At 37.2% G+C, this 25,603-nt stretch overlaps 1 long non-coding RNA gene across 2 annotated transcripts in view; it reads right to left on the bottom strand.

Moving 5' to 3' along the window:
• Positions 1 to 4,024: 4,024 nt before the first annotated feature.
• LOC129479381 (uncharacterized) overlaps positions 4,025 to 25,603 on the bottom strand; it is a 288,512-nt gene continuing 266,933 nt past the window's right edge. Inside the window, exons 4-7 of one of the 2 annotated variants that reach the window (XR_008656666.2) lie at positions 23,638 to 23,677; positions 20,189 to 20,394; positions 6,793 to 7,065; positions 4,025 to 4,649 (exon numbers count right to left, since the gene is read on the bottom strand). This is a non-coding gene — a long non-coding RNA (uncharacterized lncRNA). The remainder of the gene's footprint in view (positions 4,650 to 6,792; positions 7,066 to 20,188; positions 20,395 to 23,637; positions 23,678 to 25,603) is intronic. The other variant, XR_010120251.1, reaches the window with a different exon arrangement.

Genomic DNA, 25,603 nt, shown 5'->3' with positions numbered 1-25,603 from the left:
CTTTATAGATGTAGAAAGTTAAGATGTAGTAACTGAGGGAAGTTAATTGATTCGATTAAGGACATTCATTAAATACAGCCAGTCAAAGCACACTTGAAATTTTATTTCAAATCTCTCTCTTGACATGTTGCATCCACAGGACATCCTCTTCCATTTTTACCCCTCTCAGTGTTCATGGCTGCAACATGGTTGAGGAACTGTGAAAACTAAAATACATATTGAGAAGGGTAATGATATTTCAGTTGACATAAGAATTGATAGTTCCTACTTTGCTTTTTAGAAGCTTGGAGCTTCTCCCTTAAGAGAATAGATAAGGGAAAATTAAAATTCATGTAAGATGAAAGATGAAGGAATGTATGATCGAAGTCCATAAATCGTGAAAGGTACACACAGAGATTTGCCCAAAACAGGAGTATCAGGAGATTTGGGATTGGCTTTATGCTTTTTAAAAGAAAACACAACTTATGAAAGTGAAGTTATATACCTTTTTACTGCAAGGATAGGTATTAATTGTGAAATGTGGATATATTCCAGAAGATGTTAGATATCCCTAGATATTCATATCTGATATACCATTTTGGGTGACAAGGATTTGAGAGTGTTAGAGCCAGACTAACATTGTGTTAGTGCCACAATGCCCTAAAACCTTGGGCTGATGTGAGGGCGGGGTATAGGGAGACCCAAGAGGAGTCAGTGAGGCTGCAGGGACAAAAACAAAAACGAAAACAAATTGTCAGTCCAAATGGTGGCATTGAGAAAGAAAATCTGCATATAAGAAACAGAATAGAATTCTGTTGTAAATGGCCCAGGGAGATGGCTAAAGACAAAACTCAGAGAAATTCCTTGACTCACAGGACTTTAACTGGCACCTTATATGGTGCCTAGAGCCTGCCTTAAGAGAGAAAAAGAGAAACTTTGTTAAGGGCACAGCAAGGGAGAAAAAAATCCTATCTGGAAAGTCTCAGGGCTTGGTCTGAAGTGACAAATGAGAAGCACAGAAATGCTTTTGAAGGATTTTGTTTTGAAAAATCATGCAAATTTTGAATTCTTATTTATAATATTATCATGTTTGTTTTGTTTCTGAGAAACATTAAAATAAAATTAATGCTCCAGGAAAATGTGCCATGAATATTTTCTCTAGGGAGCTCCTATCACTTTAAGGAATTTCTCACCTCAGTTTCTGAGGAGCAGACAGGATTATTTTGGATATTGAATATTATTGGGACCGTGTATTATTTTTGTTTTTGTTATGACTCTCTATATCCATTTTTTCTTCCAAACATCCCTGTCATTTCCTTTTGAGGAATTACTCTTCTATGTTGGACATAGTCTGGTAAGGCGTTAGGCGACCAGTCTCCATCAGCTAAGAGGTAGGCATTGACACGTACTTGGCCCAAATGAATTCCATCTTGCGTTTAAACTTATACAGAGTGACTACAGGTAGTGAGTATCTGTTGATGCCATTGGAAGGACTGACTACAGAATTCCTGCTATGGTACTGTTCCTATGATTTTGGCTTCCTTACTCTGGGACATGCCTGGGTTCCAAGCCAAGTTCTCCTGGTTTTCCCAGAGATTCTTCAAATTTCCTTTATTTGCCCAATAATTTCCATTTTACTTAAGTTTGTTCTGTCAGAGTCATCAATACTAGGTATTTTCTTTGCTTTATTGAAACTTGGCAAAAGAAAGAGGAGGGAACAATTTTGCTTACTTTGCAACTCTTGTTTTTAAAAATCAAATAGAATAATAAACTACATGGCTGGGCATGGTGGCTCACACCTGTAATCCCTGCACTTTGGGCGGCCGAGGCGGGTGGATCACTTGAGGTCGGGAGGTTGAGACAAGCCTGGCCAACATGATGAAACACTGTCTCTACTGAAAATACAAAATTTAGCTGGGCATGGTGGTGTGTGCCTGTAATTCCCACTACTTGGGAGGCTGAGGCACAAGAATTGCTTGAACCTGGGAGGCAGAGGTTGCAGTGAACCAAGATTGCGCTACTGCACTCCAGCCTGGGTAATGGAGTGAGACTCTGCCTCAAAAATAATAATAATAATAAAGCACGGAATATATCAACTAGGGAATGCTGAGTCCAGGGAGGGTCATCCTTGTTTGTTAATTCATTTCTTGGCCAATGAATAGCCCTGAGGCAGAGACTTCGAGACCCCAACCAGTGACAATTTAATTCACCAGAATTCTGATGGAAGGAACAATAGAAAAAGCCTCTTCTATTAATTAATAAGAAATTTGGGGCTAGGTCTGGTGAAGAGGATCAGAACAGGCAAGGGATGTAACTGACATTCTCCCATTTCACAAAAGAGAGGGATGGTTCAGAAGTCAGAGTTTGTCAAGACTAACCAAAGACTCCACTTTGGTGATTTGAGAACTAGGAGAACTGACTCAGGAGTCAGACAAAGCTGACCTTGACTCTCAATTGTGTCATTACTCACTGTCTAAATTTAGGCAAGTTATTTTAACCTTTCTGAGTTTCAGCTTTCACCATTCATTGAAAAGAAGTCAACAATGCTTAACTCATAGGCTTCTTGTCAGGACTAGAGCAAGCAAATATTAATAAAATGCTGAGAAAACATTATGCTGTCAATAAGATGGTAGCTGTTAATATATCTATATGTCAAATATTGTGCTTAGCATGTTGCATAGATGATTTGTTCTGTTAAATCCTTACTACACTTAATGATTTAAGTATATTATTACTCCCATTTTACAGATAAAACATCTGAGGCTTTGGAACAGAAGTAGGAAAATTATGGCCTTCAGGCCAAATCTAGTCTACTACCTGCCTCCTTTTGTTTTATTTTGCCAGCAAATACATATTTGATTGAGCAGAATAACCCCAAAACACACAGAAAATTCTAAGTGTTGAAAGAAAGGTGGAGAAAAAAGTCTTCAGAGGTGTGTGTGGGGAACCTAGTCAGACTGTCCTTCTTAACGACACAAAAGGCCACTCTATTAAGGGAAAATACCAATCTTAGGTTAGTACAGTGTTAGAAATGTAACAACTATTTAAAGCATTGAACTATTACTATTACTCTTGTTGCTATTATAATAATATTACACCTTCAAGCAGGAGCTTAGCTATAGATATGGACTCTGAAACTGTCTGCTTTTATAAATAAAATTTGATTGGAACACAGCCAGGGTCCTTCATTTATGTATTGCCTATGGCTACTTTTGCATTGCAAAGGCAGGGTTGAGTAGTTGCAAAAGACCTGTAAAGCTTAAAATATTTACTATATTTGCCAATCCCTGCTCTGTGAAAATCAATAACTGCTTGAGGTTGTACAACCATTTTTTCTTTGGATACATTAATCTATTTGATCTAAAAGGAGACTTGTCAGCAATGGAAATAAAGAAAAAAGAAGATTGCAAAGACACAAATTGTAATGTATATCACATGGGTATAGAAATATTTGTAAAATTTAACAAGTATATAAAGGTAAAAAAAGTGTATCCATTTAAAAAGCATGTCTGTAGGAATAATCATCTACCTAAAAAGTTGTTACCTCTTGTAGAAAAAGGAAAGGTTTTTGTTTGGTGGTTAAAGGGGACTTTGATCTATATATTTTTTTAATTCTAGATGAGAGTGAATACGTATATTATTTTTGAGTGTGTAATTAACTTTAAAAAAGTAAATTAGATTCTAAAATTGTTATGTATCTTTCAGAGTAGAGATGTGGATGGGTGTCATAGAAAGAAATAATGGTATGTTAATTTCCCACATTTTGTACAGAGAGTCATTAAATAGGATTTTCTCTTGAAATTTATATTTCTTGAACTGAAATGTGACCACTGGTATACATGAAAAAAGATATCTATGTTTAAAACGAGTATAGATAACAAGTGAGAGAAAACATAGGTATGTATTATACAACGTAGCAATAAATGGAAGCTGTATACCATTTAGAATTTTCACATTTAAATTATATACTACTATTCTCTCAACTTTGGTGAAAAATATTGAAAGTCAAAATATAGTTTTTATTTTTCTTTACAAGTTTTTTTTCAGAGGTATACAAACCAGAGTGACTTCATCTTGAATGGGGGTTGGGTAAAATAAGGCTGAGACCTACTGGGATGCATTCCCAGGAGTTAGGCATTTTTAGTGACAGGAAGAGATAGGAGGTAGGCACAAGGTACAGGTCACAAAGACCTTGCAGATAAAACAGGATGTGGCAAAGAAGCCGGCCAAATCCCACCAAAACCAAGATGGAGAGGAAAGTGACCTCTGGTCATCCTAACTGCTCATTATGTGTTAATTATAATACATGAGCGTGCTAGAAGACACTCTCACCAGCGCCACCACCATTTACAAATGCCATTTCAATGTCAGGAAAATATCCTATATGGTCCAAAAGGTGGATGAACCCTCAGTTCCGGGAATGGCCCACCTGGAAAACTCATGAATAATTTACCCCTTGATTAGCATATAATCAAGAAATAACCATAAAAATGGTCAGCCAGCAGCCCTCAGGGCTGCTCTGTGTATGGAGTAGCCATTCTTTTATTCTTTCGCTTTCTTAAGAAACTGCTTTCACCTTATGGACTTGCTCCAAATTCTTTCTTGTGTGAGATCCAGGAACCCTCTCTTGGGGTCTGGGTTGGGACCACTTTCCAGTAACAGCAGCACACCTAAAATAGTGATCAAGAATGTTTAATAATGAAGGATAACCAAACATATTTAAGTTAAAAGCTAGTTAAATGGTAAGAATAAAATCTTTTGCTTGAAAAATCAGATTGAAAAATACATAAAATTTAGTGAATATTTACACATCAACTAAAGTAACCTGGACATTTGTTATGCAAAATCTTGTTAGAAATATATTTTAAGAAGCAACAAAATCACAAGAGTAATACAAGATTTCTATACCCTCAGTTGTTGACAAATCAAATGAATAAAAATTAGCATTTAGAAAATCTGACAGATACATTTGAATATGTGTGTTAGTATATATTTGTCAGATTTTATATGCAATACAAATTAAATCCACCTTCTTAATCTCAGGGAATTTTTAATAAGCTGATGACACACTGAGCCATAATAAAATTATGATAAATTTGCAAAGAAGGTATGCTACATCTTATAACAATACAAAAAACTTGAAGATAAGTCCAAAATTTAAGCAAAAAAAAAAGAAATTAAAATGTCATCGGAATGTTACTTTTTAAAATAATCATTTGTTGAAAGTAGAATTTAGAACTGTTTGCATGGTCTTCTGGAAGATGAACATAAAGTTCCACATATCAAAATATGTATGATTCAGTCCAAATTGTTTACAAAGGAAAATTAATGCATTTGGTATGTGTTAAAAACAACTAACAGAAAACAAATTTTGTGTTAATAATGCTTCTTAATACTACATGAAAATATGTAATTACACTATGCACATGTGATTTGCAATGAAAGATAAAACTGAAATAATTGCTTATGTTACTTGTGTACTAACACATTCATTAAAAGAACACCTACAGTGCATTAATCATATTTCAAAATACAGAAATTATTGATACTTAACATTATGAAGCTTATTTATTTTTATTATAATCCTCTTCTTTTTTAACATAAAGGTTGTTGATTTTACGATTACTAAACACTCAGACATTGAAGACAATTTGAAACATATGGAAAATTGCAAATAAAATACAACCAGTAAACTAACACCTAAAAATACCTAATCTCGAATTTTCATTCTTAAATAGTTATTATCTATTACTCCTGTAATGTCAAATGCCAATATGATAAATACATATTTTTCTATACTTAGTATATCTGTAAGGATGGACTGGTTATGCTGCAGTAAGAACCCTGAGCCTTGATATTTTTAAACAAAGTACTATTTCCAGCTTTCACTCCATCAGCTGTTGGCCATTTTCTTTGTCATCCTCGCAAGTTCATGAGGTGACGTAGCAGCTGCTTACTATTGAAAAAATGGTCAGTCCCTGTGGTGGGGAGAAAGAGAGGGTGGCAGATTGCGCTCTGATTCATAGAACTTTCACCTGAAAGTGATAAATATCACATCAGCTTATTTTGAAGCATGTCATTTAATTCAAAGGGGGCGTGAAAGTTCAGTTCACTATTTACCTGGAATGAGAATAAAAATATTTTGTGAAGAGTTTTCAAAGACTATCACAGTTATACAAGTTATGTGAGAATATTGGCAGTTATCTGTGAAAAAAACAGAAACAAGAAAGTACAAGAAATAATTTGAAAAATCTTTGTAAGTATGAATCCAGCCTCATACTTCCAACAACTTTATCCAATTCTTTGCTACAATAATCAATTTCGCTCATTTGACTTTTGCCAGCTTCCTAAAATATGCTCTTACTTTTTAATTTATTGAAAAGCCATGCTCTTAATTCTTCCAAACATGTATTTAACACTGACTCTAAATCTTAGCCTTTTCAAAAATTGTTATATAATTATCTGTGTTTATCATAGGTTAGTTTATTATCTTAACACCCTCATGTCTGAGTCAGCTTTGCAATTCTTAGATAAGTGAAAGTAATCAAAATTAGGACCTATCTTACTAATGTTTTCTTTGTCTGTTTGCTGCTATCTCTAGTACAGATAAAATTTTCACCAAAATAAGATTTTGGAAAGAAAATGATACTAAATTGCTTCATTGAGACAAGAATAGGAAGTACAGTATCCTGTAACATCACCAAAGTTGTTTATCAGTTCCAGGAGCCTTTTGGCAGAGTCTAAGATTTTTTAGGTATGCAATTATGTCATCAGCAAAGAGAGATAGTTTGACATATTTTCTTATTTGGATACCTTTTATTCATTTTTCTTGCCTGCTTGCACGATATCCTACTGGATAGGACTTCCAGTACTATGCTGAATAGGAGTGGTGAGGGTGGACATCCTTGTCTTCTTCCATTTCTCAAGGAGAATGGTTTGAACTTCTCTGCCCATTCAGTATAATGTTGGCTGTGGGTTTGTCATAGATGGCTCTTATTACGCTGAGGTATGTTCCTTTGATGCCTTGGTTGTTGAGGGTCAATGTACAAAAATCAGTAGCATTTCTATGCACCAACAATGTCCAGGCTGAGAGTGAAATCAAGAACACAATCCCATTTATAATAGCCACAAAGAAAATGAAATACCTAGGAATACAGCTAATCAGGGAGGTGAAAGATCTCTAAGAGGAAAACTACAAAACATTGTTGAAAGAAATCAGAGATGACACAAATAAGTGGAAAAACATTCCATGCTCATGGATTGGAAGAATCACTATCATAAAAATGGCCATACTGCCCAAAGCTATTTACAGACTCAATACTATTCCTATCAAACTATCTACATCACTCTTCGCAGAATTAGAAGAAACTATTCTAAAATTTATATGGAACCAAAAAGCCTGAATAGCCAAAGCAATTCTAAGCAAAAAGAACAAAGCCAGAGGCATCATAGTACCAGACTTCAAACTATACTATAAATTCACATTAGCCAAAACAGCTTGTAACTGGTGCAAAAAGAGACACATAGATTAATAGACTAGAATAGAAAACTCAAATATAAAGCCACACACCTACAACCATCTGATCTTTGACAAGGCCGACAAAAACAAGCAATGGTGAAGCAATTCCTTATTCAATAAATGGTGCTGGGAAAACTGGCTAGCCATATGCAAAAGATTGAAGCTTGCTGGCTACTACCTTTCACTACATACAAAAATAAACACAAAAGGGATTAAATAATTAAATGTAAGACCTCAAACTATAACAATCCTACGAAACAACCTAGGGAACACCCTTTTTGATACTGACCTTGGCAAATAATTTTTGGAGAAGTCCGCAAAAGCAATTGCAACTAAAACAAAAATTGACAAGTGGGACCTAATTAAACCAAAGAGCTTCTGTACAGCAAAAGAAACTATCAACGGGGTAAACAGACAACCTACAGAATGGATAGGTTATCTCAACAAAGGCTGACAACAGCCTAATATAATCTATAGGGAACTTAAACAAATTAACAAGCAAAACATAAATAACTCCATTAAATAACGGACAAAAAACATGAACCTACACTTCTCAAGAGAGGCCGGACACAGTGGCTGACACCTGTAATCCCAGCACTTTGGGAGGCTGAGGCGGGTGGATCACGTGAGGTCAGGAGTTCCAGACCAGCCTGGCCAACATGGTGAAACCCCATCTCTACTAAAAATACAAAAATTAGCTGGATGTGGTGGCAGGTGCCTGTAATCCCAGCTGCTCAGGAGGCTAAGGCAGGAGAATCTCTTGAACCCAGGAGGCAGAGGTTGCAGTGAGCCTAGATTGCACCATAGCACTCCAGCCTGGGCAACAAGAGCAAAACTGCATCTCCAAAAAAAAAAAGAAAAAGAAAGAAGATATACAAGTGGCCAACAAGCATATGAAAAAATTATCATCATCACTAATCATCAGATAAATGCAAATCAAAACCACAATGAGATACCACCTCACACCAGTCAGAATAGTTATCTTAAAAAAGTCAAAGAACAACAGATGCTCGCAAGGTTGCTGAGAAAATGGAGTGCTTATACACTGTTGATGGGAACATAAGTTGCCCCAGGCACTGTGGAAAGCAGCCTGGAGATTTCTCAAAGAAGTTAAAACAGAGCTACCATTTGACTCAGCAATCCCATTACTGGGTTTATACCTCAAAGAAAATAAAAAGACACATACACTCTTATGTTCTTTGCTGTGCTATTCATAATAGCAAAGACATGGAATCAACACAGGTGCCCATTATTGGCAGATTGGATAAAGAAAATATGGTACATATACACAATGGAATATTCCACAGTCACAAAAAAGAATGAAATCATGTCCTTTGCGCAACATGGATGGATTTGGAGGCCATAATCCTAAGTGAATTAGTGTAGTAACAGAAAACCAAATACTATGTGTTCTCACTTATAAGTGGGAACTAAACATTGAGCACACATGAATATAAATATGGGAAAAATAGATGCTGTGGACTACTAGAGGGTGGAGGGAGGGAAGGGCTGGTGGGTTAAAAAAGTACGTATCAGGTACTATGCTCACTACCTGGACAATGGGATCCATACTCCAAACCTCAGCATCACATAATATTCCTATGTAACAACGCTGCACATATATTTCCTGTGTCTAAAATAAAAGTTGAAATCTAATCATTGTTTTATTTACCCACTTGTTCAAGGACAAATATTTTCTTACTGCTTGTCATGCACCATGGTAGTTGACACAAATAGCAGTGGTTTTCTTGCTATATTCTGCTATTTCCTTGTCATATTTCTGTTATATTCCACTTGTGTTGGAGAACCCCTTCCTTGCCCCAACACTAGTCTTTTACAGATCCTTCTAGGCCCTCTTTGGCTACAGTTTTTCAAGAGGCAGATACCTGATTAAGTTGAGCTAATTATAGCAAACCCTCACTTCCCCAGTTATAGAAAGTGGTCCAGAGATGGACGACAGATGACTTCAGCCTGGAACATCAACGTCTATCTGTTGGACTCCTCAAGGGAGTTAAAAGTAGAAACTCCTTGACTTACCAATGGTAAGAATTGGGCCACCTATGGCTATAATGGTTATTGTTCCAGTTCCATTTGTAAAAATTGTCTGAAAAAGTCAATAGGCAGAGAGAACAAGAGATAGAGAGACAAAGAGAAATATTTCTGATGATTTTCATGTCTCTGTCCTTTCTTATTCTATTTATCATTTGTTCTTGAGAGCTGAATTCTTGTTCTCCTTCACTTTTGATTATGAGTCAACAAGCTCCTTTCTTCTTGCCTCAGTGAACTTAGTTTAGGTTTATTTTACTTGTAACTAAAAGAGTTTTGAGTAATACTTCCCTATAACTGTGTATTAGTCAGGGTTCTCTAAAGGGACAGAACTAATAGAATAAATGAATATGTAAAGGGGAGTTTATTAGGAGAATTGACTCACACGATTACAGAGAAGAGCAATCACAGAGCTCTTCAAAGATGCAGGTACTCCCCTCACAAATCTATTTTGCAAAGTATTAGTGAAGAGTATGTCTTCTGGACCCTCCCACCTGGGATGTGTAGGTCTAAAGTGACTAATCTACTCCACCATCCCAATCTCCCTAAGCCTTTTGATCCTTTCTTCTACATTAAACCAAGGGAGATCAGGCATTTCCAGCTTGCTCACATTGGGCCATCTTTTGATCCACATTTCAGCTAACCAAGCAAATAAACTATTAGAACATTTTCTAACTCCCTGAGCTGCAACATTAAATGCAGAATCCCTGCTTAGTGAGCCGAAATCAATAAATTCGGCCAGATCCGACTTTATGTTCCTTCCACTATTATCCCTTAATATCCATCTCCATGCCTGTTCTCCAGATTTCTGCTAATATAAATTAGAAAACTCAAGCAGTTCTTTTGGAGTATAGCACACCTCCTCATGGGTCACATTCTGAACCTCATCTCTAGGGTCCTGCTGGGACTTTAGTCCAGTTATAGGTCTAGAGGCAAACAGGAGTGTTGGGGTGGGTCCTGAGGAGAATCAACATTGTCTTGCCTGGCAAGTGCCTCAGGGGAGGCCATCACTGTTGCCTCAGGCAGTGCAAGGTTAATCCTTCAGACAAGGGTGGAAAGGCTGATGGCAGTGTGGGTTGGGGAGGGGATGTTGCCACCATTGGGGATGGGGAAGCTGTTTCCTCAGGCAAAAAAGGCTCATCAAAGTTTACAAGCTCAATGTCCCCAGCTTCATCAGGGTCCTCCCACATGTCCCCATTCCAAGTTGCAGGGTCCCATTCTTTTCCAATTAATGCCTTCACTTTAACAATAGACAGTAGACAGGCAAGGCTGTGTATGCACCTTTCATTGAAGGTCAGCTACTCTCTAAGAGCTTGTATCTGATTTTCCACAATTTCAGCTCTTTCTTTACAAGAGATAGGACTCTCGATCAGGGCAGTCTTAGAAGACTTGAGGCTTAGTATGTGCTTCTGAAGCTGGGAGTTAGAATCTCTGAGTTTATTGTGTTCCTACATCACCTTGTCCAGCGAACTTAGGAGCAACAAACCAGCTTCATTATGTTCCTTGGTTCTCCACATATGGTCAAAGTTATTATGTATAGAGTCACTAAACTCCTTGCCTCTCAAGAGCAGTGAATCAGGAGTATCAAATGCATTTATTTCACAAAACTCTCTAAACAGTTCATGCCAAGGACTATCTGTGTTCTCCATGCTATTAGAAGTAGAGTCCTTAGCATTTTGGGGTCTAATCATATTAAGCAGTCAACTCCAGAAAGGAATCCATCCATAAAATTCTGTTCCTCTAGAGCCATTCCAGGTGACACAGCTTCAATGACTGGAGGAACACCAGGGTCCTTGGTCTCATGCCGTTCAGATAAAATGACACAGACACGCATAGAGTGGTTTTAAGGAGTGAAAAGTTTAATAGACAAGAAAGAAGGAAGGAAGAAGAAAACAGCTCTGCCATACAGAGACAGCGGGAGGGGGGATTTGAACAAAGAGAAAACTCCGTGTGTGCTGAAAAGTGGCTGCTTATATTGGGATGCTGGAGGAGGCAGTGTCTGGTTTTCATAGGGCCCAGGGGATTGGTTTGACCAGGTGTGTCATTTACATAGCCCACAAAAAACCTGGCCCTCCCACCTTAGCCCTTTAAAATGCAAATGTGGGTCGCCATTATGTTCCAAACACATGGTGTTATCTGGAGGTCGCCATGATACTTGGTACATCTGGCGATAAGGAGAAGGTGGTGGGAATCACCATTTTGAGTGAAACCAGTTTCTAATGGCTGGCATTTGCATATCAAAGCTTGCCAGCCAGGCTTTTCAAGCAGATTTTTCTATTAGAAAAGAGATGGTTGGATTGTGGAAGACAGTGTGGTGATTCCTCAAGGATCTAGAACTAGAAATACCATTTGACCCAGCAATCCTATTACTGGGTATATACCCAAAGGATTATAAATCATGCTACTATAAAGACACGTGCACACGTATGTTTATTGCAGCACTATTCACAACAGCAAAGACTTGGAACCAACCCAAGTGTCCATCAATAATAGACTGAATAAAGAAAATGTGGCACATATACACCATGGAATACTATGCAGCCATAAAAAAGGAAGAGTTCATGTCCTTTGTAGGGACATGGATGCAGCTGGAAACCATCATTCTCAGCAAACTATCACAAGGACAGAAAACCAAACACTGCATGTTCTCACTCATAAGTGGGAGTTGAACAATGAGAACACATGGACACAGGGAGGGGAATATCCCACACTGGGGCCTGTTGGAGGGTAGGGGGCTGGGAGAGGAATAGCACTGGGAGAAATACCTAATGTAAATGACGAGTTGATGGGTGCAGCAAACCAGCATGGCACATGTATACCTATGTAACAAACCTGCATGTTGTGCACATGTATCCCAGAACTTAAAGTATAATAATAATAATTAAAAAAAGAAAGGAGATGGTTGGGGCGGTTGTTTCTAATTACAAGAAAATTTCTACTGGAACATTTACCCTTACTATCTGCCTAAAAATTATTTCTTAATAACTCCTGTATCACTGGTACCAAAATCTGTATTAGTCAGGGTTCTCTAGAGGGGACAGAACTAACAGGATAGATGAATATATGAAGGGGAGTTTATTAGGAGAATTGACTCACACAATCACAAGGTGAAGTCCCACAGTAGGCCGTCTCTAAGCTGAGAAGTCAGGAAGCTGGTCTGAGTCTGAACACCTCAAAAGTAGGGAAGCTGGTAGTGTAGCCTTCAGTTTGTGGCCGACAGGCTGAGAGCCCCTGACAAATCACTGGTGTAAGTCCAGGAGTCCAAAAGCTGAAGAACTTGTAGTCTGATGTTTAAGGGCAAGAAGCATCCAGCATGGGAGAAAGATGGAGGCCAGAAGACTCAGGCCAGTCTAGCCCTTCCACGTTCCTCTGCCTGCTTTTATCCTAGTCATGCTAGATGGTGCCCACCTGAATTGAGGGTAGGTCTGCCTCTCCCAGTCCACTGACTCAAATGTTAATCTCCTTTGGTAACACCCTCACAGACACACCCAGGAACAACACTTGGCATCCTTCAATCCAATCAAGTTAACACTCAGTATTAACCATCACAATCCTGTTAATCAGCTAATGGAAAAATAAGTGAAAATGATTGTACAAATATTTGGCAATTTCACCCAAGGATAGCAGGGAGTGTCTTAACTTGATTTTAAATGATAGCATTATTTTACTGTCATCTCACAGTAAATTAGAGTTTTAAAATATATATAAAATATATATTAATATACTAATTAATATAATACTTAATATAAAATAAAAAATTTCAGTGTCTTTTCAAAAAATATAGCCTTGTGTTACATTTTACATCTTAAGCTATTTGTATATGTTTTCATAAAAATAATAATGGAAAAAAAGTAGATTGAATAAAGGAAAGTAAGTTTAAATGTCTGAAGTTTCCTTAGTTATTATTAAACCCTTATATAATTTGTATACAGAAAAATATGTTTTAATATATAGGTAAAAGCCATTCTACTGTTTTGCACAGGGTCTGGGAATGCAGCAATGGGAAAGTCAGTCCTTATCAAGATCCTAAACAGTCTTGGGTTTGCTTTCTAATTAATTTGACTTTATTAACTCACCACGATGACATTTTTGTCTTGGAAGAGGGTTAGTTAGTCTGTGTTAAGTGAACTGATAACAAGCCTCTTTATAGAACAATATATAGATTAGTTACTATTTGCAGCAATGGTAACCTAGAAGTCTTGTGTTGTTGATTGGTGCATCCTCTTTGCCTTAGGAACAACTAAGAAAAAAAATCAATTTCAGTTGATGTTATTTGGTAAGTAAAGGGTCAAAATAAATTAGTGGAATGATTTATATTACTTTATGTATTATGAATTATACCTTAAATAATCATAATGAACTGGAATAGTATTATTAGCCAGAGTACTTCTCCCCTGATCTATATTGTTGGAACACATTCTTCAGTATCCACTTGCAAATGTTCTTGTAATTACCAAATTATTGGGATTACCACAGTCAGTTTTATAGCTTATATTTCATAATTGCATTTTAAGTTGGCAGTTTCCCAACTGAATTAGAAGTTAGCGTAACCCCATCAACATTATGTTTATAAGTCATATTTTAATGAGTTTTCCTTATTGGAAGACACTCTCATATGGAAAGTACCAGGCATGTACAGGGATTTTGTGATCTTTTAATCAAAGATTAAATAAAAAGGTGATTAGAAAGAGGGGACATTATGTAAATACAATATGCCACTCATTAAGCCTTCTATTCCATAATCTATGAATCTTACAGACTCATTCTTGTCTTTATTTGAAAGATACTTTTCCTTTTATTCTGAACAGTATATTTTATTCACTGTATTAAATTTTCCTGTGAAATTGATAAGTATAATGAAGAACATCAACAAAGTGAGACATGCAGTAACTCACTTGTGGAGGCAAATGTTTACTTGTTAATCTTGACTAACTCAACTTTCAGTGGATCACCCCTTCTATTAAAGCAGCTCATTTTCTATGGTAGACATCTGCAAAATGGATCATATTTTCCTTTTACAGAAACAGAGAGATGAGTATTACATCAGTATTCACATCAACAAATAACAGTTGAATTTGAAATTTCCAAAGTTATTGTAAAAGCATATACCACTGACATTTCTGATTAAAATGGTGAGTTGCTTTTCCCCCTAAATGGCTAAAACTGACAATGTGATTTTCCATGTGTGTGTCTGTTTTGCTATAAAAGAAACATTTTCCAAAGAGTCTCAATTACTGATATGTCTTTCCTACCAATTTCACCTTTGTACCATGTCACATCTCTTTAAGAAAACCAGTTTAACAATTTTCCAGCTTGCAAATAGGTGAATTAGGAAATACATTCATGAAGTGAATTATGAGATAATCTAGAGCACTTACAACCAAAATTGATTCATAAAACTCAATTTACACTAATCCTTTCAGACACTCAGGCAGCCACCAGATGATACAGAACTGTAAATAATAAAAGATAAGGTTCTAGTGAAATAAATTGAAGGTATAACCAAATACAGATGAATAGCCTAACTGACATTGTGGTCAGGAAAACTGTGAATTAGAGAATGACTTCTGTGTATAAAAAGGTCTTTCTACGAGTTTGCCATTTTAAAAAATGTTGTAATTATTAAATGTTCTTCACTTAAACACTTGAAAAGATAGAAAAAAAGTGAGTTTTCTGCTTTACTAAAACTTATAGGAAAGGCCTTTTTTGTGTAAACATTGGTTTTTGTGGAAAGTAATGGTTATAGAGAATTGTGATTCCTTATTGGATAGCAGTTAATCTCTTATTAGAAATAGTATTCCTAATGCTAAAATACATCTTACAAGGCATTTTCTAGGATTTTAGTTGAATTCTTTCTAAAACTTGGTAAATTCAGCAAATGTTTCTCATTGTCCACATTTTAATGGTCAGCAAACAGAAACACAGGTATTAAAGACTTGTCTTAGGGTACACAGTTTATAACAACAGTCTTTCCATCACTTTAGGAAAGTATTAGCAACCTGATACTTCCAACTGGAAAGATGCTGAGAGTTTAAGCAACTTGTCCTGCCAAGTTTGCAGAGTGAAGTGGCGGCAGAACGAAAACTAAGTCATAAATATTGAATATTTAGAAAAAAAAAGTTACAGGACTTTGACTATTTAGAAAACATTTTCTAGGAAAACTCCTTGTTTAGGCTAGAATTCAAATCTACAGTGTGTTTACAACAGAGTCCTGAAATATTTATCCTGAGTGCTGTGGCTTATTCCTTCCAGGATTAGTAGAACGTTGCCCTTTCCTCCTTGAGGCCATAATTGACCAGAGTCTTTCTCATGCATTGCTTCTGCCTCCTGCCATTGGAGTGGAATTAGCAGAAAATGACATCTTCCACGGAGTAGGCAGTCACTGTGCCTCCTTGCCTTTTTGCAACTGTGTTTCTCTGCAGCATCTACTTCTTTGCCCTGCAAATTGTGAAAACCCAGCAAACAAGACTGGCTTAGTAGAATTTTGTGTCAGTTGAATCTAAACATGAAACTATTTGATATAACTATAGGCAGCCTAACACTGTAATCTTGGAGGAATCGACAACAATTGTAGGACTGATAGGGCTGGGTTTAGAAAAACAAGTCAGAATACAGCAAATGACGTTCACTGGCTTCAATTTATGGGCTGCCTGATAGTTATATATTTCTGTGTGGTTTGAGGAATTTATCTTTTTTCTGTCTTTTGATATTTTAGTAAGATGTTGAAAGGAGCTGCATTGGAGGTTACTGAGCCAGTTGCTAGAATGAACTGGCAATACATATTTACCGTCTGTTCTTAAAGAATGAAAACCCCAAGTTCCATTAATTCACCAATATATGCTAATCCATTTGTATTTCAAGATGAGATTATTGACTTTTGCATCAAAATGTGTTTTATTCCTAAAAATTTTCCATACTGTTAAGGCTAAGCACCTTTTTCTTAGTCTTTAAGGAAAGTTAAAGATTTTCCTTTGAAAAGGTGCTTTGCTTGCATCTCTTACAGAAGCACTTTCATAACACAATGGGAGCTATCATTTGAATTACTCATTCCACAAGAACAAGAATCTGCCATAAGATCCCCAGGTGCTTTCAGGTAGAGGAAGGGTGGAGAGTGTTGGCAGTAATATTGTATGCAGCTACTATTTCCCCAAATCTTCCTCCAGGCAGAATATTTCAGGAAATATTTATTCTAGAGGGCTCTTAAAAACATTTTCATTATAAGATTATGCTAAAAATCTAATTTTAAAAATCCACACAATTGTCTTAATTTTGTGAACGTCATAAAAAGTTAGGGAATTCTGCTAAATCCACTTTTCTGTTATCTGGAAATTCTCTAATTTACTGAAGGTTATTGATGGGAGGAGAAAGGAGATGTGAGAGAGAGGGTTGGCAGAAAGAGCTCATGTTCTTACTCCCAAAGTCCTCTGGAATCATTGTCACCCATGGACTCTGGCTTTATCACTGGTTCTGCTGGGACTTTTGTCTCCCAGTTCTTGAAATTGCATTATGCATATGTTTTCTCCTAAATATTGCCTTTATTATCATCTCCTGGAAAACAGATGACTCATCTTTCTTAATATTGGGAAGAATGTGCTTCTTGTGTCTATTACCAATCAAACTAAAACCTGGAAAATGGAAGAAGGAAATACAGAAGGTTGATGCTCAAGACACTTATATGTTGAATGATGTATTTCATTTAACCTATGCCACAATATTTTGTGTAGAGTTTAATAACAATGGTAAGCAACATGTCAAGGCAGAGTTTGAACATTATTCAGCAATCCATTGTTTTAAATTTCTAATCTGTTTAAACTCAAAATATTCTTCTCTATGGTATTCTTCTGCTTCTCTAAGCAATTTTTTCAAGGTTGCAAAATGTGGATCATAATGAGCTGAACCAAGAAAAAAATCACATCTTAGTGAAGTTTCATTAGCTCTGTTATTTAAAGTTGATCTGCTCACACAGCTCCATTCCCACCAGCCCTCTTGCTATTCCTTCACATTTTAAGCTGCATATCTGTGGCAGAGTCTCTGCACTGCCCTTTTCCTCTTCCTGGGACACCTTTTCCCCAGATCATTACCAAAATCATCACTCTCTTCCTTCATCCAGATCTGTGCCCAAATTGCACCACCACCTCTGAGAGGGCTTCCATTACCACACTATCTCAGACAGCACCCTGTCACTTTCCTCTTAGGCTGCTTTTTTTTTTCAGCATTATCACTACTTACTATATTTACACCCATTTACTGATGGATTAATTGCTTGTTTTATACACTAAAGCATAAGCTCTATGAAGACAAGGACTTTGCTTTGTTCACCGTACATTCCTAACATCTAGGGGAAAAAAAGGTGCCTGGAACTTCATAGGCACTAGGTAATTAAAAAAATAGCTTTAATGCTTGCACATTCCACCTTTCTTTTAATAATTGCCTTTTGAAAAATTGTCATTATGGAAAATACTCAAAAATACTTCAAATGCACCTGGCAGTTTTAACCTGGACTTTGACAGAGACTGTACATTGCTGTAATGTGTTCTTTTGCTTTTAAAATGTAAAAGCAAGATTTTAATAGACAAGTCATAATTATGTTACATTTATGAAGTGCAATGTGATGTTTTGATATATGTATGCAATGCGGAATGATTACATTGAGCTAATCAACATATCTATCACTTTACTTTTTAACTTTTTTATTGATACATTTGAAACTTTTAATTATTTTAAAATATACAATACATTATTATTGATTATACATACCCTGCTGAGCAACAGATCTCAAAACTTATTCCTCCTGTCTAACTGAAATTTTGTACCCTTTGACCAGTTATTTACTCCCCATTCTCTCACTCCCTTACCCCAGAATCTGATAGCCACCATTCTTCTCTCTAATTCTGTGAGTTCAACTTTTTTGCAATTCCACATATAATTGAGATTATGCAGTATTTGTCTTTCTGTGCCTGGCTTATTTCACTTAGCATGTCCTCTAGATTTATCTATGTTGTCCTAAATGACTGAGTTTTATTCTCTTTTGAGGCTGAGTTGTGTTCTACTGTGTAAATGTACTACATTTTCTTTAGCCATTCATCCGTTGATTGACACTTGATTCCATACCTTAGCTAGTGTAAATAATGCTGCATTGAACACAGGAGTACAGACATCGCTTTGACATATTTCTTTCAATTCCTTTGGATGTATTCTCAGAAGTGGAATTCTGGACCATGTGATAGTTTTATTTTTAGATTTTTTGAGGAACCTCCATACTGTTTTCCATAATGGCTGCACTAATTTACATTCCCACTAACAGTGTACACGGTTCCCTTTTGTCCATATCCTTGCAAACACTTATCTTTCAGCTTTTTGATAAAACCTATTCTAACAGGCATAAGGCGATATCACATTGTGGTTTTAATTTGCATTTCCCTGATGAGATGGTGCTGAGCATTTTTTTCATGAACCTGTTGGTCATTCATATGTCTTCTTTTGAGATGTGTCTGTTCAGGTCCTTTGCTTATATTTTAATCAAGTTATTTGTTTCTTTTACTATTGAGTAAAAGAGTTCTTTATGTATTTTTGTTATTAGCCCCTTAACAGATATATGTGTATAGCTTGCAAAATATTTTTCCTAGTCTGTGGGTTGTCTTTTCAATTTGTTAATTCTTTTTTTTTTTTTTTTTGTTGCTGGGCAGAACATTTTTAGTTTGATGCAATCCCATCTGTCTATTTTTGCTTTTGTTGCCTGAGCTTTTGGGGTCATAGCCAAAAAATCCTTGCCCAGACAGCAGTGTTATGGAGCTTTTCCCCTAAGTTTTATTCTAGTAGTTTTATAGTTTCAGGTTTTACATTTAGATCTTTAATCCAATTTGAGCTGATTTTTGGGAATAGTGTAACATAAGGGCCTTATTTCATCTTTCTGCATGTGGATAACCAGTTTTCCAGCGCCATTTACTGAGTGCATTGTCCTTTCGCCATTGTGTGCTTTTGGCACCTTTGCCAAAAATCAATTTATTGTAACTGTTTTGGTTTACTTCTCGATTCTTTATTCTATTTCATTGATCTATGTGTCTGTTTTTATGCCACTATCATACTGTTTTGGTTATTACAGTTTTGTAGTATATTTTGAAATCAAGCAGTGTGATGCCTCCAATTTTATTGTTTTTGCTCAAGATTGTTTTAGCTATTTGCAGTCTTTGTATTACTACACAAATTTAAGGATTGTTTTTTCTATTTTTGCAAAAAGTCACATTGGAATTTTGATAGGGATTGTATCGAATCTAGATTGCTTTTGATAGTATGGACATTTTAACAATATTAAATTATCCAATCCATGAACATAGGATATCTTTCCATTTATTTGTGCCTTCTTCAGTTTCTTTCATTAGTTTTTTTTAATAACTGAATTGATGACATCTTGATCTTCCTAAGTAGATCAGATTCCTCTTTTCAATGTTTCCTATAACTTATTACAGTCTATAAGTTACAGATTGTAAATACAAAAAGTTACAGTTTGTAAATACAAACTAACATTCGTATACATATATGTATATACACACACCCACACACACACTCCCCCTCATTACAGTCTATGTAATAGAGACCTCAGATAACAATGTTTAAATAAGAGGTTTAAACAAGAAGGAAGCTTACTGCTCTTAGTGTAATAGCCTGTAGGTAGGCTGTCCCAGGGCTGGCAGGGCAGTTTTGATGCACGAGGTCATCCAAGGACACAGCTTTTATCTTGTTACTCAACCATCCCACAGGCATAGTCGTCCTGTGTGCCATCCTAGATAGCCATCAGTTACACATGCCTGCCAGCAGGGAGACAGGAGACAAGAAGGGCAAACTCTCCTTTCCTGTAATAGTGTGATAATTTCCAATAATGAGGGAGTCTGGGAAATGGAGTATTCATTATACCCATATAAAAGTTCACTTATCAAGGAAGACAAAATAAATTATATTGGAGGACAAGTAGCAGGCTCTGCTACAATCTCTTTGTGTAAGAATTTAATTACTGTTCCTCTCTATCACTGAACCTCTATCCTCTGTATCATTGAACACCTATGATTTTTCTGTTTAATCTTTGGGTCCCAGCACAATGCCACTGCATAGTAGTCACTCAGTAAATACATAGTTAAATAATTATTTTATTGATGATGCCGGTATCAGCTGGGAATATTCACTTATCACATAGAAATTTTTTCAAAAAGAAGGAAGGTAGGAAGGTTATTCTATCAGTCTAGGTGAAAGGAGAGGAAAGTTGAAATAGGGAAGTGTTGATAAAGACGAAACAGAAAGATGTGAGGAATTTAAGGCTTTAAAAGATAATGGTGGGAACTGAGGGAGAGAACTGTCTGAGGAAGTTAGGGAAGGGGAGGTGATAGGGTCTTCAGTAATGGTAACTAGGCCTTCCCTAGGGGAAGAATGGGTGGCTCAGGGAGGGTTTCTGGGGACTCTGGAGGTTCTCAGATGGCCCCTCTTTCCATTTTATGAGCTGCCCAGATTCTTAAAAAAAAATCACCATTTTTGTGAAGTTTAGTTTCCATTATAATTATTTCTCTTTCGAACAAATAAAAAATTCTGACTGACATGTTACTGAGAGGGGGTCTTGAAACTTGTACCTGGATTTGTAGACAACCCTTTGCTTATATGTAGACATTTGCAAACATTCCAGTGTATAAGCAAACATTTTTGGAATGTTAAAAGAAACATATTGCCAATATAGCTAAGCTTAATGTAATAGAAAAAATACTCACTGAAAATGTATAGATTCATTACAAAGATTAAAAAGTGAGTGCTGTTGACTGTGATAAACACTTTCTATTAAAAGTAATATTTTTGGTGAAAAATCTTAATTTCTGTAATGTGCAATAGCATAAAATAAACTGCATATAGGGGTCACATTTGAAAATTATAAAAAAACCTGTTTTACTTCGAGACTTCATATACCTAAAATAACAATAACAGTAGTCAGCAATGATCCTAAAACAAAACAAGGCAAATACAAAAATAGCTTTTCTAAAAATGATGACATTAACTTCAGTGGGGGAAAAAAAATGACAAAGACAAAAGGCTTTTTAACTATCAGGCTTTTATCATGTCATCCTCATAAGATTAAGTCAGCTTTGCCTAAGGTAGAGGCAGTTTCACATCTTACTTTGTGTTTCATGGTAAAAATTGCAATGGAAAAAGGTCACTTTCACAACAAATTGATCCAAGATGAAAAGTGAACAATAATGCCAGTATTATTTTGCTAAAGTCTTCCGTGAATTAAAAGTAGCAAAATTTATGATGACATATGTCGTTTGCCATGTTGGTATAATATTGATGTTTGAATCAAGAAATCTAAAAAAAAATTTAATGTGGGCTATATTTGGGCTATATTCAGTGTGAGTATGTTTTACGTAGTTCTAGTATAGTACAGGATCAATTTTTATAGTTTTTATGGTTAGTATTATCTCATACTTCTCACCTTTTTCAGTATCATACTTATTTTGAGTAAAAAATGTATCTGGGACAGCTTATGATTCTTATGATGGGCTTTGTATGACATGCTAAATAATTTGAAAATTGGTTGGAAATGCTGAGACATATGAGTATTTAACAGGGGAGTAAAATAGTGAGTCTGATTTCAGAAAAATTACTCTGTGACAGTAAGGAAGGTTGATATGAGGCAGCCAGGTTGTAGGGAGGAAAATGAGGAGATCTGACATCTGAAATTGCGTATGTTCTTTCTCTATACATTAAGGTATTTGCTAAATTGCTGTTTGAACTTTTCCTCCCTCTCCTTGTCCTCCTCATTCTTTAGTCTTCAGATTGCAGTTAACTTTCTGAGAGGGATATTTCTACTTAAAACCTTTGCTGTCCTAGTGGCAGAGCTTCCAGGAATCACGACTAAGGACAGATTTGAGTGACTACCATCATATTGTGTTCAGAGTTCTTACTCCTCACCAACAAGTAGACATTGGTGTTGGGTTAAATTACTCAAGCTAGCCTCCTTCTTATGTAGGATAGATCTGTTTCTGAGCATCCAGGTTCCTGACTGAACAGATGCATCAGTTTATTAGACATGCCCACATATGTCTGAACCCCAGGAACTGATGTAACTCAGGATCTTTCTCAGGTGGCTCCTTGGCCCTGTAAACAGGCTTCTGACAGGTATATCTCATCAGTTCGCAAAACAAGCCTAAACCTGCCTGAATCCCAGCAGTGAGCGGGAGTGTCTCAAACTAAGTCCCTCATCTACAGCAGTTGCGGTCAAAATAATATCAAATAACATAACTGGATTGGGTCTCTTTGTGTCAAATTTAATACTTCTCGATGAGTTTTCACATACTTCATCTTCACAAAAACACTTTGAGATACATTGGGAAGGCATTTCTCATAATCCCATTTCCAAATCAAGAAAATAGTAGGAAATGTGAAGCAAATAGGAGGGGCAAGACTAGCAAGTAGCTTTCTGATCACTGAAATGGTAGATAATAGGAAACTGAACTGATTTTGTAGCTGCAAGAGCAGGAGAATGGGCACGTGAAGTGATATGGAGATAACTGAAAACTAAAAGGACAAGGAGAGCACGAACCTTAAAGGAGATGAAAGATATCAAGTCTTTGGTGGGGAGGGTGGTGGTGACACATAAATGTGAAGAGAAATCTTCCCTACCTGATATCCAGAATTAATATGAGGTTTCTGGTATAAAAATATAATAAAACAACTTTGTTCTGAATTTGCTTTCAATAAATTACAGGGGGAAAATATTCCAAGTAGTTAAGATCATTTAGTCAAAAATGTGTCTGTCATATCTAATCAGGTTTGTAGAACATTAACACTGCAGTTAATTCACTTCATGGTACCATACTGAATATAAGTTATACCTTTATTTTATGTGTCACTAAAATTTTTTTAAATGCTGCCAGTTAAATATGGCAAGCCAGTAATTATAACGTGTATCTTGATTTCAGAGCTGATAAAATATTTACAAATGTGTGTCTCAGATTAATTTAATGTCATTAATCATACTTTCCAAATACATTTTTATGTGAATGATAGAATTTGTGCACATTAGTTGAGGAAGTTCATTGTGCAAAAGACAAACTTACCTAGTTGGCTAATGATCTCAATCACTTGCCACGTGACAATCTGGGAAGAAAAACAAACCTTATAAACTGCCACAAAGAAAGCATGATTCATTCCTTCCCTCCCTCCTTCCTTCCTTCCTTCCTTCCTTCCTTCCTTCCTTCCTTCCTTCCTTCCTTCCTTCCTTTCTTTCTTCTTTCCCTCTGTGGCCCAGACTGCAATCTACTCGGCTTGCTGCTGCCCGCGCCGCAGACTGCCTCGGACTGCCGGTGCGCGCCACCGCTGCCTGCCTTTTCTCCTTTCGCTGCAGGCACGCGTTCGCCATCTTGGCCACGCTGGTCGCCAGCTCCTGACGCCGAGTGCTCTGCCCGCCTCAGCCTCCCGAGGTACTGGGACTGCAGACAGAGTCTCGCTCACCCAGTGCTCAGTGTTGCCCGGGCTGGAGTGTGGTGGCGTGGTCTGGCCTCGCGGCAGCCTCTGCCCTCCAGCCGCCTGCCTTGGCCTACCAGGGTGCTGGGATTGCAGCCCCTGCCCAGCCGCCACCCCATCTGGGAGGTGGGGAGCGTCTCTGCCCGGCCACCCATCGTCTGGGAAGTGAGGAGCGCCTCTGCCCGGCCACCCATCGTCTGGGAAGTGAGGAGTGCCTCTGCCTGGCCACCTATCGTCTGGGAAGAAGTGAGGAGCGCCTCTGCCCGGCCGCCCCGTGTCTGGGTAGAAGTGAGGAGCGCCTCTGCCCGGCTACCTATCGTCTGGGAAGAAGTGAGGAGAGTCTCTGCCTGGCCGCTCCGTCTGGGAAGTGAGGAGCTCCTCTGCCCGGCCACCCTGTGTCTGGGTAGAAGTGAGGAGCTCCTCTGCCTGGCCGCTCCGTATGGGAGGTCTACCACGGAGGCCAGAAGCAATGTGGGGGCTGGACGTGGTGGCTCACGCTTGTGGTCCCGGCACTCTGGGGGGCAAGGCGGGTTGATCACTTCGGGCTAGGAGTTCGAGACCAGTCTGGCCAACTTGGTGAAACATGAAGAATACAATAGACAAACCAACCAACCAACTCAGTGACAACAAAACAGGTCTACCCTGGAGTCATACTCTAATTTTTTCTATTTTCCTCCCTTTCTGATCCTTTATCCCACTTTCTTTTTCTTCCTCTTCCTTCTCCCTCTTCTTTGTCAAATAGAGGATTGAGTTATTATCACTGATCCATATAAAGTCGCTCTCTCATTTATTTTAACTCCCACCCCCCATTTCTATTCCCCGACTTCCCATGTGCAACCTTCCTAATATGTTTGATACGCATCTTTTTGTTTGTATGTATTTTTAGAAAATGTTTATTGTTTTTGTATGCAAAAAAAATTAATAAAAAAATAAAAAAATAAAAAAAAGAAAGCATGATACCTCAATATTTAGAGTATTTCATTCCCAAGAAATATTTTATGGAAGTTACAATGAAGAAGATAGCCAAAGCGGGTTATACACACATCACGATATTGATTCTTCCTATTCAGAAGGATGGGATGTTTTTCCATTTGTTTGTGTCCTCTCATTTCCTTGAGCAGTGGTTTATAGTTCTCCTTGAAGAGGTCCTTCACGTCTCTTGTTAGCTGTATTTTTAGGTAGTTTATTCTCTTTGTAGCAATTGTGAATGGGAGTTCAGTCTTGATTTGGCTCTCTGATTGTCTATTGTTGGTGTGTAGGAATGCGTGTGATTTTTGCACATTGATTTTCTGTCCTGAGACTTTGCTGAAGTTGCTTATCAGCTTAAGGAGTTTTGGGGCTGAGATGATGGGGTTTTCTAAATATAGGATCATGTCATCTGCAAACAGAGACCATTTGACTTCTTCTCTTACTATTTGAATACACTTTATTTCTTTCTCTTGGCTATTGCCCTGGCCAGAATTTCCAATACTATGTTGAATAGTAGTGATGAGAGAGGGCATCCTTATCTTGTGCCAGTTTTCAAAGGGAATGCTTCCAGCTTTTGCTCATTCAGGATTA

The sequence above is a fragment of the Symphalangus syndactylus genome, chromosome 3, assembly GCF_028878055.3.
Source record: "Symphalangus syndactylus isolate Jambi chromosome 3, NHGRI_mSymSyn1-v2.1_pri, whole genome shotgun sequence".
NCBI lineage: Eukaryota > Metazoa > Chordata > Mammalia > Primates > Hylobatidae > Symphalangus > Symphalangus syndactylus.
This window is presented reverse-complemented; position numbering and strand designations above follow the sequence as displayed.